The sequence below is a fragment of the Patagioenas fasciata genome, chromosome 2 (assembly GCF_037038585.1).
Source record: "Patagioenas fasciata isolate bPatFas1 chromosome 2, bPatFas1.hap1, whole genome shotgun sequence".
Classification (NCBI taxonomy): Eukaryota; Metazoa; Chordata; class Aves; order Columbiformes; family Columbidae; genus Patagioenas; species Patagioenas fasciata.
Genome location: NC_092521.1, coordinates 81,720,918 through 81,734,987, shown reverse-complemented (window position 1 = coordinate 81,734,987; position 14,070 = coordinate 81,720,918). Strand labels below are relative to the sequence as shown.

At 33.6% G+C, this 14,070-nt stretch overlaps 1 protein-coding gene across 1 annotated transcript in view; it reads left to right on the top strand.

The window, feature by feature from the left end:
• CDH18 (cadherin 18) overlaps positions 1-14,070 on the top strand; it is a 560,106-nt gene that overhangs the window by 224,313 nt on the left and 321,723 nt on the right. The window contains exon 4 of the mRNA XM_071804488.1: positions 4,096-4,181. The gene's annotated coding sequence lies outside the window, so the exon portion shown is untranslated. The remainder of the gene's footprint in view (positions 1-4,095; positions 4,182-14,070) is intronic.

Here is a 14,070-nt window from a genome sequence, read left to right as displayed (position 1 = left end):
TTCCCTTCCCTTCCCTTCCCTCCCCTTCCCTCCCCTTCCCTCCCCTTCCCTCCCCTTCCCTCCCCTTCCCTTCTCCTCATTAGTTTTATTATTCTCAGGTAAATTAGTGAAACATAGTGTAATTTCAAACCTGGCAATTTTTACCCTAGAAATGTTATAACATTTCTCCTAGAATCACAATCTCATTACAATGGGAATTTAATTGAAAATAACAGCTGAAAAGTGTCAAAGTTAAGCCCTGAAAGCATTTCCGTTTGTGGTCTCAGATGCTTAGCACCTCACTGTGCATTTGGGTGTAAGAAAGTATTAATTAGATTTGCTGAAAATATATTTCTAGAGTGCAAATTGAAATATTCTTGAAGTTCTTCCAAAACACCCAAGTTGTTCTATGAAGAACATCAGGATACTCTTTGTTCTAAGTAGAAACAGGAAAGGAAAGAATCAATTGCAGCATGCTTGAACTTTGGAAAGTGAAGGATTTCAATTGGCATCATAATTCTTTGTGTTTAGTTCAGCACTGTGTTTAAGAACAGCAACTTATACTGGAAAATACAATGGTAAAAATTATATGGATATGAGGCAACCTGAATCTTATTTTCAAATGGAACATTTTTATATTAACTTTGCTCTCTCTTGCATTAATTAAAAAATCATAAACAATTCAAGCAGAAGTCCATCTATAAATATTTCAGAAATGTAAAGGAAAAATAATGGTAGGAAAAGTGGACAACTAAGAAAAAGAGCCAAACAGTGTTTTCTTCATTCCACTTCAGCTTAAAATCGTCCACAGATCTGTGAGGCTAGTGTGTTAAATGTAGGGTAGAGCTCAGAAGATCATCCTGTAAATTCTTGTAGACTGAGTGTGTCAAATTACTCTACCTGATCTTGCCTTGGATAGTACATGGCTTTGATCAACATGAGTTTGAGGGGATTTTCATTCTGTTTTATTATTTTGTCTTCTCTTTAACGACAGCAGACTCCTTTGTTTTTACAATGCGTTATTTTTTTTTTCTTTGTAGAAAAGATGATTAAGTGATGCTAATGCCACCCATATAAACACAATTTCTCTGTGTTGATGTTTAAGTTCTTTTTCCTGTCAGGTGGTTGAAAATCAACAAAATAGTTTAGTTTCTTGTCTTCAGAAACTGAAATATTTCCAATTGTAGTTTGAATTGTTTGAGACCAAGTAATCGATTTTAGAATACAGGTAAGCCATAGCTGAAGACTTCAGCTGTAACCTGAAGACTTTAGTCATTGTCATTGCGTCTGCAAGCTGGGTTGTTGTTTTTGCTGTTGTTTTTGTTGTTTTTCTGTAGGTAAAGATATACTGAAGTGTTTAATAGGTTTTAAAAAAAAAAAATCTCCCTGGGAAAACAAAAAGAAAAATCCATGTTTCATACCTGTCTTCACCAGCTGTTAGCTTGGGAAAATCATTCCGAGCTGGGTACTATGACACAAACACAAATAGTAGCTACTAGTCCACATTCACATTGTTATAAGCAAAGTGAGCTTTAATGAAAAAGTGGCTGACATTAGTAACTAGTGACACCAGTAATTGCTCACAATATCAAAATAATTAAAATATTAGTTAGTTGTACTCCCACAGTCTGGTTAACTTTGTTATGTTCTTTTTTATTTTCTTTTTTATTTTCCTTTTTCTTTTCTTTTCTTTTTTTTTTTTTTTTAGCATTAAATAGATTTATTATTAATTTAATCATACTAGTGTTTCTAAACTTAGGAGCCATAACTTGGCATTTCACATAACGTGAGGCAGTGGAAAACCTATAATGAAAGAATTTTGGTTTTTTACTATTTTTCCTGAAACCTGCAAATGATGATTTCCAAGAATACACTACCACAATGACAAGAGTTGAATGTATATGTGTCCATACTTTATACACAGCATAACTGACTCCACTCTGTGTTTCACAAATAAACTGTTTTGTTGTTGGTTTTGTTTGTTTGCTTTTTAATATTTTTTCTTAGTATGCATTTTATGACAGTGATTTCCCTTAAAGAAACTAGGTCTCTAAAATTCAAGTTCTCTGAATATTAGGGTGCAAATGGATCAGTAATTCTTTACAACCTTCCACACAACTGTGTACTGCAGGAACAAATTGGCTGGAGAAAGCAAACCTAAGACTGTCAGTTTGCAATGGCAAAGCCTTTCTGATAGTAAATATTGACTTTCAAATGTCTAGAAGGATTAGACAAAGCCAATGGGTTTCTTTTAATCTGATATCATTAAGAATGAATACTTTATACATTTCTTAAATTGTTTGGCAAATATAGATATATAGCACTGGAATTGTGGGTCTTAAAGCACATTAGAGAAGAAAACAACAGATTTGTGAACAAATACATGAACAACGAAGATACCAAATCAATAGGAGCCTTTAAAATTTCAAAACAAATAGACAAACAACAAACTCCAACAAACCAACCAAAATCAGGAGAAAAATAAATATACTAAAAAAAAAGATGGTAGAAAGAACTGGGCATTTTCTCAAGTCTGAGCAAACACTGTAAAATCAATAGATCTGATTAAATACTCCACCTAATCTAGCGATATAAAGGTGTTATGATTTGTGTGAGATACTACAAACAACTTTTAAATGTGTGTTCTTGGTCCATGAAACTATGCATTTGAAGACTTGTACTTGCTTAATGTATCTGAATAATAGCATGCACTGGCATGTGTGTGATCTTTCTTTTTTTTTTTTTTCTTTTGAGAAATACTGAAGTAAAGGACTTAGAACCAGGTATTTTCAGAAACTAGTTTCCTAACATCTTTCTGACTTGCTATATTGCTGGCTTGTGGGTATGAACAAAGCTCCAATGAACTCTTCTCAGTTGTTTTTAATTTCTGTTCTGGCTTTGTCTGCCTTTTATACTTTCGTTTGAATACCATCTTCATTATTTTTTTTTCCACACTGTATTGTGGTTTCATATGACATAATAATCTTCTAGAGCTGAGTTCACTTGTTTTTGTTATCCTTGCATACCCTTCAGGCAAGCTGTGTTTTCCATTATTGTCTTTTAGAATAATTTGATTTTATTGGTCCAGATATACAAAATAATTTGAAGTAAGGAATAACTCATAGGATGATTAAGATCAGAGTATTTTAAAGTGAAGCTGAGAAGTTCAATAGTAATGAAGATAAGAATGTAAAGGGCAATTTATTTCTACAGATATCTGTGATTTTCTTTTAAGTTAATAATAAAGTTGTCTCTTATTAATAAGAAAAATCTTTGTTGTGATAGTATTGATTTTTTTGCTAAGGATCTGATAACCCATGTTTCTTTCTAACTAGTATATAAAAAAATGCTTAAAATTGATAAGCATTCTCTGAGAAAAGTTACAACATTCTAACAATTATAGTGATTGCAGTAGTTTGTCTCTGATTTCTTTTTGTAGCATGCAGTAATTCTTCACTGCTTATTCACTCCATGTGCACTTCTAAAAATCTGTGATGAGTCTTAAAATACACATAGGGTCTATGCCTCCTAATTTTGTATGGTTATAAAAATAAAAACAGAAAACAATAAACTGGGGTTTTTTTTAAGTTCACCTTGATAAAGCAAACATTATGGTGACATACGAGAGTGGGAGGTATGAAAATTCAATAGACACTATTGATGCATTTTACATATCTTTATAATTTTTTTTTTTCTGTAGAATCTAAATTACTACAATTTTTAGACTCTTGGAAGTCATAGTAAATTGTATTGGCCATTTAATTTTAGGAATTTGTGAAATCATAGTTACATACATATCTGTTGAAAATCTGCTAAGGATTGCCTAATAGGAACATTTTTAGATAGTGCCCTATTTATGAGCTTCCTTACTGATTGCGTTGTAAGTGAATGTCTCCCTGCACAGATGACATTCAGTTTTCTAATTCCCTTTTAATAAGGCAATCCTTTCCAGAGATTTATTTGCTTAAGATAATGAGGTAGGATTACAGAGGAATTAACTGCAATGCTATTAAGTTTTGGTTTGGTTTGGTTTGGTTTTTGTCTTTGTTTTTGTTTTTCCCTGGGTCTAGCTTTATGCTTTCAGTTTGAAAGTAACCTGTGATTTATTTTTCTTAGGCTACACAACAAATTCAGGACCAGAAGACAAAAAGGCAGCTGAAGTAGTAATTCTTCAGAAGAATTAAGACACGAATGTCTTTGAGGTATGTTTGATTTGGAAATGTTGTTAATGATTTATTCATCTTGCTGTTACGTATAAGAGCAGTGGTGAGTACTCTTGAACAAGTGATTTTCCACATCTTCAGATGTAGCTTGATTTGAAAGGAAACTCCAAAATATACTTTTTTCCTGTCTTTTTTTTATAATCATGGGGCATTAGTTATAAAGCTGCTTCTCTTTTATCTGGCATCATCCTTCTGTCTAGAAATTTAGATACAGTCAGGTGTAAAGTTAAAAAAAAATAGAGGTTCTGTGTTCTTTCCAACTTCACAGTTACAGCTTTCTTCCTATGCCACAGCTGCTGTGAAAAATTTCAAAATAAGAATGTTCTGTAAAAAGCAGTAAACACTTTCTATGTTGTATGCAATATAGATTGTTATGTCTTAAATAGGTACAAGAAACTTTTCTATCTGCTAGATGTAAAGAAAAGCATGATATAGAAATAAATTACAAATAACTCAATAGTGGAAACAATAGAAAGTCATCATTTGGTAGACTGAACAATGGAGGATATGCTAAGAAATTCATCCTTGCCTTCTCACTGGTTTAGAAATAGCTTATTTAACACTTCCTCTGTTCTAAAAATTGTTTGAACTCAGTAGGTTGGATTACAATTTTGTGAATATACCAGCAAACTTCTGGGATACTAAGTAAATAGAGTTGAAGTTAATTTCATTTTGGTTATAGTTATCATTCAGCATGTTCAGAAGATTCAGCAGAGCAAATTATGTTATTCATACAGTCAAAAATTCTGGGTCCCAGAAAGCATTATTTCTATTATACTTTGGAAATATTTGGGTTTAGGTTTACTTTTCTGGAACTCCTTCGAACCCCAGTTTTCTCTATCCTTCAATGTGCTGAGTTTAAAATAACAAGTTTTTTTTGTTTGTTTATTCATTTCTTAGAGGAGGCATTTTCTCAGAACAGTAATTTATGTTTGGCTTGATAGAAAGACCATGTAGAAGTTTTGGCTAGTGACACAGCCATCTCATAGCTTGTTAAGCCTACAGTATGATACTCATATTTTGTCTTCTGCTTTAAGAAAAAACAAACCAAACCAAAACAAAGTACACTGTTAGTTTCCCTATCCTTCAAAGGCTATATGTATTTCAGCTTTCTTTAAAAACTACCTACCTGCCCAAGTCCTTTGACCTTTAGGAATATTTCATTTTTCTTTACTTTAGATGTTTAATAACAGGTTTGAAGCCTTTGGGTTTGAGAAGATGAGTTCTGTAAACTATTTCTGTATAATATTTTTCACAATGAATACATTCAGGGCACTGTTTTTGCCTCCTATCTTTCATAACCACAAATGCCTCTCTTTTAATGTCAATCTTGTTTCCTTGAAGAAGCAGTATTTGATGTATTGTAATAAACAACAAGAGAGATATCAGCAAATATATTTTCATGTTTTACCTATTATTCTCTTACCTGACAGCACACCTAAATTCTATATTGGAAAAAGGAATTTAAAACTATTGTTCAACTTTTGATGAGACTCTACTTATGTGCCAGTGACATCTGAGAACAATGCTTTTTGATAAATGAAAAATCTCCATTGCCTTTTCATGACTCCCACTGAGATACATACTTGTTCCTCAGGGCACAATTTTTCTGGCAGATTGCATTTGATTTGTAGTCTAAGGATGGAAGCTTATAGTATCAGTGTTAAATACAAGTAGCTTTTAGAAGTGTGGCAAGACAATATTTTTATATTCAGCCATTAGGAAAAAAAAAAAAAAAACAACCACATTTAAAGAAAATGAATTTAATTTCACTGGGTCTGCTGAAGAAAGATATTACCAAGTGAAGCATTTAATAATATATAATCAGTATGTTCTGGCTTCATACATATTTGGTATATTTTTGCTTATCTTGATCCATCAACGTTCACGTGCCGTTTTTGTTATTATATAATTTTTTAAGCCTTTTAAAATCTTCACTTCCTCTCAGTTGTGGAGATATATCTGTAAAGCAGCAGGCAAAATGTAATATATTATGAGGAAAAACAGAAGGAGGAAAATGTCTGTCATTTCTTAATTAATCAGACAGATTTAATCTTGTTCAGTTTAGTATTTCTGTACTTTCATAGAGTTATGTGATGGCCAGGTTATCATGCGATTTCAAATGGATTTTGAGCGAATTGTTTAATCTGCAGTTCAACATTTCTGACACTTTACAGAATGGTGTTGCGGTCAGGTTACCCTAGTGACTTCAAATTACTCAATAACGGTAGTTTCCAAGGTAAATACTCCCCTTTGTGGCAGAGTGCTCTGACTTTCCTATATGAGAGCCATTATATTATTTAATAATTAGAGTAAGGGAAAGAGAATTTTTGTAGCTAATAATTTGTAGCTGATAATTTTGGAATAGTTTGCCTGACTGATTAAATAAATCTTGATGAAATAAATAAATGTAAACCTGCAAATGTATTTAAACCATTTTTGTTCCTTATTAACCTGTTGACTTGAAGGGGCTTTGTACCAGATTATGAGTGAAACTTTTGTATGTAGCTTATGTATCTATGTTAGTTTATTCCATGTGTAATACCCCAACTTATACTTGTCTGTTCCAGGCACTCAGAGAACATAAGGTGTGCTCTGAAATGCGTTGCTCAGACATTCTCTGAAACCTTAGGCTATTCTTTGTGTGGTGATTTTTGATATCCTAACAACTGTTAGAGTAGAAGTTGTGGAGAATAAGGAAGAAAAAAAAAAAAAAGAAAAAAAAAAGCAAACCCAGTGATTTAATTTTGCTCGTCTCATTTAGAATGAAGATATCTGATGTTCCCAGTGGTCCTGTGCATGTATACTCTTTATGGTTATACACCCATTAATCATGTGCACAGTTTTGCTATAGTACCAAATGCATAATGCATTCTTTTGATGTATCTACCTTATGAAGATTAATACATAAAAATAGTTTATGCATGGGTACCTTAAATTTTGATAAGCTTCTGCATGTCTGCATGAAAAACCTGACTTGCTAAATGCAAATTGAAGTTTCAGAGCTTCCTTATCACATGCACATACTTGTGATGGGGCTGAAGAAACTTTCACACTTCTTGCAAGGTTGAAATGCAGAACTGAGATTCATTGTTGCTGGATGCTGGCCTCACTTTTCAAGATATAAACTGAGAAATGAGTTGTCTAAACAAATTGACTCTTAGACAACATTGGATTTTATCCTCCCTTAGTACTACAAGAATAATGTGTATTTCACTCTCCTGAAAATTCAGAAACATTGCAGAAAGTTTTGAGTGTTTTGTCAAATCAAGTTGAAAAATATTTTAAAGTAGAAAGCTGATTGAAGCTTACAAAAAAAGCCAAATTAACTTTTGAATATATGAAAATTAGAATTTTTGAACTTTTCAAGATTTTCTACTCTGAAAGTAATTTTAAAAACTGAAATAATATTCAAAAAGTATTTCACAAATTCACATTACTGGCTTCAAAATTAGTATAAACAGATCAACATTTTGTTCAGCTTTAAGAGGACTGGATTACATTTGAGCTAACAATGTGAAAGGTAGAACCAGTTGATCAGAAATCTGCCACTTTGTATGTCTTCAAAAAAGTAAAAATATTTTGGGACCATTTCAGATCGCTTATGAGGGTCAGAAACTTTTAATAGTCTAATAGCATAACAACTTTGATACAAAACCATTCTTGGAAGTCATTTAAGCAGTAGATATTCAACTATGTAATCCAATCTTGTTTAACAGTACAAAATCTAGGTATTTTGTATGTCTCTTGCTATATCAATCCTGACTTCATGTAGACTATGTTCTCCTTTTTGAGGTCATAAAGAAAAAAAAAATGAATACTTATAAGGTTGCTTTCCTACGTGAATTCAGTGGCATGTATATTCTGCTCTAGGACTAAGGCAGTGGAACTACAGCTGAGGATTCCACTTGAGATGTACCAGCATAAGGATTCAGGACAAAAGGGAAAAATAAATTGTATTGATCACTTCCATTGAAGGAAGCAACTTAATATTCCTAATAAAAATGGCCACGCTGCCTACCTGCCTGTGCTTGCCATGGCAGTAGGGCACAGGGTGACCACAGTCTGGCAGGGCCATCCCCTCACCTTCCCAGTCAGAACAGTCCCACAGCACTGGGAGGTGAAGCAGGGCCCTGGTACTTGGGAATGGTTCATGGCTGTGATGTGGGCTCTGCTGCAGAATCCATTCCCTTTGAGGCAGCTTCAGAGCAAAAGGTGGGTTTGTTTATTGCATGTAAAGCATGCATTAGATGTGATCTAATCAGCAGGGGGTCAGTCATTATGTATTCATGAGTTTGATTATAATGGGCTAGTTCCGGCACCTGCTAACCTGCTATTTGTATTTGCACGGTGTTTGGTTTTGTTTACAAGAATTTATTTTAAATTGAAGAGATTGAAAAAGACACTGAAATTCAGACTTCTGTTGCCAGTTTTCCCTGGATCTGTATAAATGAAAATGGTTATTGTTTTTACCCTCTTCAGTAAAATTCCAGGAAGTGAACAAAACCACATTTTTGTTTCGTTTTGTTTTTCTTTCAGAGCACATGGGAGCACAGCTTAACACATTTCATTAACAGCACTTGAAAACCAGAACTTAACAAATGCACAAGCGTCAGGTTTTACCCAAAATTTTATTATTTCTGTGTTCTGTTAATTCTGTGGGCGTTTAGCTTTATGAATTATTTTTCAAAAAAAAAAAAAAAAAACTTGAATATCCTTGTGTTATTTTTGATTCCCTCTTCTTCCGGTTACGGATTTTTACACAGAATCTTTATGAAATAGCTAAACAGTGCAGTATCATTCTTTAGAAATATGAATTAAGAAAGAACATCTCTTCAGCAGGAAAGAATAATTAGTATTTCTGTTTCTTATGGTGAAATGAGTTTAGTTTTAAAAGACAGTCAAGTTAAAAAAAAAATAGTGCTTGAATTAACCTGTGAGGTTTTATTTCTTCCAAATGCTCTAAAATTACAGTGTCCAGATCTAGCCCACACTCAGTGGAATTTTTTCTGCTTATTTTAATAGATCAGTTTTAAAATGTTGTAGTTGATCTGTCTCTGCTCTTCAGATAACGTTTCAGCCATCTACAGACAGCACACAATTAACTTGAGAGGAAAAGGGGAAAACCAGGAAGGAAATATGTGCAATACACAGATCATCTCTCTGTGTTCTGTATTCTGTGTCAATTTTAATGGGTTTGTAATTAGGCCACAGGACTGATTGATATCAGCACTTAGCTTCCTGGGTGACATCACCCTCTCCTTTGTTCCCTAGTACGGATTAAAATGTTGACACACGGAAAATCCTACTTCCTGGACAGAGGAAAGTAGCTAATTAAAGTAGACTTGACACTGGCTTAATTATTTTCCAATATAACAAGGTAATGGAGACTAACAGGAAGGAAGAGCACAGGGAGCATGTGACAAGGGCACAGACATGCAGCCCCTGTGTGTAAAAGAGTTTGGTTTAAAGAAACAATGACAGGACTAGGCTGGGACAGGAACATTCATGAGTAAAATGACAGTGCATTTCATATTCTCAGGCAGAAAAAAAGAGGCAAAATACTGGCAAAAAGCTTTGAGACGAAGCAAGAAGACAACTATTATAAGGCATGGCCAACTGCACAGAGATCTTGGCATGAAAGTAGAGCAATGAATGCCTGAAGAGCATGCTATTCAAAGAGAGATTATCAGATGAAAAGAAAAAAAAAATGAGAAGGGTACCTTATACTTATTTCTGTACATAGAAAGCTCATAAATTCAGCAAGGGACACAGCTTAGAATGGTGTTTCTTAATTGAAAAATAGCTGCCACATTTCAGACTGAATATACCAGGTTATTTCAGTGTAAAAATGTACAACCAAACACTAACATTTTAGCCATATTTATAAAATGCATTACAGTTCAGTGCAGCTGAAAGAGCTTGATGCCATGGTTAGTACTTTTTATTATTTTGTTGTCAGGTAGTCTACCCTTTTTTGCAGACTTTCTTTTGCTTTTTGGAGAGACTATTTACCCAATACTGATTTTAATTTATAAGATTGAATACTTAAAAAACTTATGTCTGAGATTTTATAATTTTTTGTTGTTAAAAGAATGAAAATCTGAGAAAGTGTATTTTTATGATCTTGCACGTCAAGATGTATTTGTGGTTGAGAGAGATTGCTGGCTGGTATAAGATGACCATTCTTTAACAGAAGTCTACGAGGAACCAGATCAAACATGGGTGTAAGCACTCAGACCCGATCATAGGAGCAGGCTGCAGCAGCATAATAGATATCTGACTATGAGGACAGAAGAGAAGAACTTTGTCAAATTTTGTGGTGAATGATACCAGTGCAAGAGCTGAGCCTCAGGTATTTTTATTACAATTCTGTGTTGGAGCTTAGTTCACGTGTGCTATATGTAAAACCTTTGCCACCTTTACTGCAGGTGGAGAGAATCATCATACATACATCTGCAATAAATAACAGTTGACTATTGCATACTTGCTTTCAAATAATTTGGAAAGGTGGTGGAAATAACATTTTGATGCTTTTTCATACAGGCTTTCATCCCATGTCTATATTTGCCATTTGTAATTTCTGAGCTTCCTGAAATGCACTGATACTTTGTTCTAACAGCTGTGTTAGTTTTCAAGTTATTTCTGTTGAGAGATCTTAGTGTCAGGTTTGCTGTAGGAAATAGTAGGGATGTCCTATGAAATCCTGCTACAGTAGTGCTCCTGCAAAAATGAAAATCAAATACACAGGTTTGATTTAGAAGCACTAAGAATAGGCTTAATCCAAATCTGCCAGCTCTAATCCAAAGTGATACACAAACTGTAACGAACTAAATGAATAGCTTACTAGCACCTGATCTGACACGGGAAGAAGCAGAAATTAGATAAAATGCATATCTCAGAGATTTGAAACAAGTGGCTGCATCCATTTGATTATTAATGTTGTAGTCATTAGAATATTTTTTCCCAAGTCTCTCCTTTTCTGTTCACCTTCAAAATAAGTCTGAATTCTCCATTAGGCAGTGGCTCAATAAAAGATCTGAATGTATCAAATCTCATGAGTTACAGTTTTCCTCAAGTAAAGAGAAAGTAGAAATTAAGTAAAACATCCATACTTCAAAAAATAGTCTCTTCCAAAATTGCATATGTTTTTGGGCAATCTGTCTGTTTAGAAATAATTTATATTATTATTAAAACAAAACAAAACAAAGTATTGGATACTAACAACCCTTGACAAATCATCTTATTGGCCATTAGCCAGAGGTTTTATCTTGCTTCCAGATTTAAAATTGTAAGCATAAATTGAGTTGTGAGTGAGAAAACAGCTGCAGTCCAGAATTTTCAGATGTACAGTAGTTTGAATTGATAGAAGAGAGAAAAGCTTCAAACTTCTAAGAGTCTGATGAGATGAATATAAATATTTGGACATTTCTGTCCTTTTTTTTAAAGAGATCTTCATTACCCTCTTCCTGAACTCCAGGTTCCTCATCAGCCCCTCTTCCTTCCCCCTCTCTGAAGGAATCTCAGTCATACTCTATCCTTACTTATTTCTACTGACATTTCTTCACACTGTCCTTCTTGCTGACTTTGGCCAATATCAGTACTGCTCTCTAAGGTACAAGAGTTTTAACTCCTTAGCAGCTCTTAGCTTTTCTGGGCTCATGTTGACTGAACAGCACACTTCAGAATGGTTGGGACTATTTCTTCATATTGAATTTTCATTTTTTCATTTTGTTTTGTTTTCATGTAAGGGTAGATTCTGAAGTAAATCATATGATCCCACAAGCTGTACTTCCATTAAAGTCCTGTACTACCTATATCTTAGTTCTTATCTCCTTGTTGCAAACAATATTTTTAAGTTGAAAAAAAGCGCATGCCAAAACATTCACTGAATATTTTAATATTTTTTCTTTTAATTGAATGAAACTGGTGATCTATTAATGAATAGTTTCTTTTACAGTTTTTGTATTGTTACAGTGGGTAACATCTTATTTTCATTCATGTCAGACTTTTTCAGAGTATGTAGGCAATTTCAGTTCTTCATGTTTTGGTTCCTAAAATTCCTCAAGGACTCTGAATTGGGAGATTGTGTGTTCAGCCCTGTAATATTCTATGTGGAATCAGTGAAACCGTTCTCGGTATTTGGAAGGTAGAAGCCAGGGACTCAATTACATAAATTCTTGCCCCTCTTCTTAGTCCCATTGAATTCAGCTGGACCTCATGTCTCAAGCAGAGCAAGTGGATACACAAAAGAAATTGTTTTCAAAAGTGGACTCATATATCATCCAAATTTGAAAAAAACTGCATTATGCATACAGGATTTAATACTCTGTTCTGCCATTGATAGACATGTGACATCTATATTAAACAGATATATGCAGCTGATATGATCCTAGTGTGTCAATTTGAGTTGCTAAATTACATAATAAATAATTATTCTTGGGATCTTTTATAATGTTGTTTTTACTCTGGATGTTTAGAATGAACTAAACAAACAAACAAACAAACAAAAAACTTACCAATGGGTAAAGTACATGTGCTTTACACATTGTCCAAGATGATTACAATTGTGACTCTGCTTTGGGGGAAAGGTTGAGTGACCATAGTTTTGGAGAGACTAACCAGCCTTAATTTTCAAAGATAATAAGGGATTTGGTTTATAAAGCAAAAGGCACAGATATTAGCAACACATTACTAAAGGCTTTAAGAACAGACATACTGGATTTAATTAAGAAACAGAAGGTCAGTGATGCAGGCAAGGGTAGAATGTAAACATCCCCAAGCAAGCACCCACTCAAGGCTTTATATGCATCTAATTTTGCTATAGAAACGTATCTACACTGTTTCTGTATTCAAGCTAGCTTTTGGTTTTTAACAATAATTAACAGCTGATAATTGACAGCTGACTGAACATTTCAGCTGAAGCATTTGAAAGAAAAAAAACCCAATCTATCCATCTCAGAAATATTTCAGTAATGTATTTATTGCTGTTTCCAAGTAACATTCAAACAACATTTTTCAAGTGACTATGTATTATATGTAAGGTTCTTGTGAGCAAGGGATCGTTGAGAAATGGGTTCATTTACATTCCCATTTGTGTGTGTTTGTTTATTTTTGTCCTTAGTTTGAGAATTTGCAGCTTGTTAGTATTCCAGGCACAATGCAAGTCCTTCCTAGTCCCCACTCTTCCCACTCTGCAAATTGCAGAATGGGCCTTGGTTTAGAAGGAACAGAGTTTGGAGGAAACATTGTGATATATTTGTTTATATTAAATTAGTTGTTTATGGAATGTTATTTGATAACTTCTAATTGAGAAAAACAACAGGTTTATTTTACTGAAAAATTTTGTTATTATTTATGTATTTTAGAATGTTTTTTCTTTATAAGGTCATTGATTTTAGAATTTGACAGAAACTATGCTGTTCCATTCAACTAGATTTGCATTTTTCTTTCTATAAAATGCCAGGAGTGTCTGTTTTCAATTTCATCCTAGCTCATCTGAGGTACTTTGGATTGCTAACGTTTTGGTGCTTTACAATGTTTATTGCAAAGGCAAGAAAAAAGGAAAATATACTTGTAAAAACCTCTGAAGGTTAAATCAGTTTAGTGAAATCACTTCTTGAAAACACTGTATTACACTGTTATTGGAGACCTTTCTGATTAACGAATAATGTCCAGGTTTCCATCTTCATGGTATATTTTGGAACAGCGTAACATTATCCTATCAACAATGTCTTCCTCAAGTGATCTGAAAATTCTGCAACATGATACTTTCAAATTGCCTACATATTTTAAATTTTGATTATTTACATGGTCAATGATCTACCTCTCAGAGAAGCACAAGTACTAATTTGGTCACAGTTGCATC